General features: G+C 39.9%; 1 pseudogene; it reads left to right on the forward strand.

Annotated features, from left to right (window-relative positions):
- Window positions 1–300: 300 nt before the first annotated feature.
- On the forward strand, window positions 301–450 carry LOC115871777 (annotated as a pseudogene).
- Window positions 451–1,372: the final 922 nt, after the last annotated feature.

Below are 1,372 nucleotides of genomic sequence, written 5' to 3' on the forward strand. Positions count from 1 at the left end.
CAAATATATACCTTGTAGGACAATATGATAGACTTGTTTCTCTAGAGCAGCAAAAAAAGTGAGATACCCCTATCTCTATGGCCATCTCTAAATATATATTAAGAAATTGGCTCACACAGTCGCAGGTGTGGGTAATCCCAGTCTGGTTCAATTCTCTGGGTCAGACGACAATAAAGTCATACTTGTACCTAACATGATACAACTAGCATGCATACAACTGAAAGCACGCTAATCTCATCTATAGTTCATATTTTATGAGTGAACAAAACAAGAATATTTAAAGCTTAAAAGGAGGTACTCATACTTACCTGACAGGGGAGACACCATGATCACGAAGGTGGTTTTCCCCAGGCAAGGCTTATCCATTGCACTTCGGATGTGCTGACCCCTGCGATTTCCCCAAATGTGGAAAACTCGACTGCATAAATTGTGGTAGTGCGTTTGCACTCACTCTCCCTGGGGGAGAAGAAAAGGAAGTACTTAAGACAATTACATTCCTATTTTCTGCAACTGATCACATGACCGTAACTGACATTTAGAATGACCTTGATCAACTACCCCTTCCATGATATGTTTGCCCACAACACAGACATTGGCTGCTTTGGGGTCTTTGCATGGTGATGTACCAAATCTTCATTCCTGGAGAGTCTGGTCCACTAGTAATCATGTCAGACTGGGGCTGCTGAAGTCCACCATTTACTTTAATCACAAAACATGGTGGCACTATAAGCCAACATGAGGAATATCTTGGATTCCAGGAATAGTCTTCTTCCCCCCCCTGTTATGTAACAGTAATCAAATTCATCATTGGTTATAGGATCCATCACACCACTCAATACAGTAATGGTCTGTTTTGTTTGCTTATCCAGAGTCATAAGGAGTCCAAGTTAGCAGACATCACTTTTAATTTTCAGTTCAACCAAACCGATGTTGGGTCTCCAGGTGAGAGTATTCCTCCTTTTGGAACTAAGACTTCCCGAATGAAAAGGCATAGTGCCTCCATGACAGGAAGCAGACGTCTTATTGGTGAATCACATGTAGGAGTAGGGAATTCTTCCATTCCCATTTCCGTTCCTCGATCATGGACCTATGACTCTTGGCTATTGGAGAAACAGCACCATAGGTTTTACATTGGTTTACACATATACAGCTTTCTGGGAAACCTTGATTCAATCCAAAAAAATTATTGCACCTGACACTGTAATTATCTTTAGAAGGCATATATATATATATATATATATATTTATATATATATATATACAGCTTCTTCATCATGATAAGGCATATGACAAAACCAGTGCATTCCATGAGTATAGGCTCATTTACCCCTTCATTTGCTGTGAAGTAACTCCCTTGTTTTTTGGTCATGTTT

This window comes from Echinops telfairi, unplaced genomic scaffold, assembly GCF_000313985.2.
Source record: "Echinops telfairi isolate 266 unplaced genomic scaffold, ASM31398v2 ScPeMD7_7401;HRSCAF=8416, whole genome shotgun sequence".
In the NCBI taxonomy this organism is placed as follows: domain Eukaryota; kingdom Metazoa; phylum Chordata; class Mammalia; order Afrosoricida; family Tenrecidae; genus Echinops; species Echinops telfairi.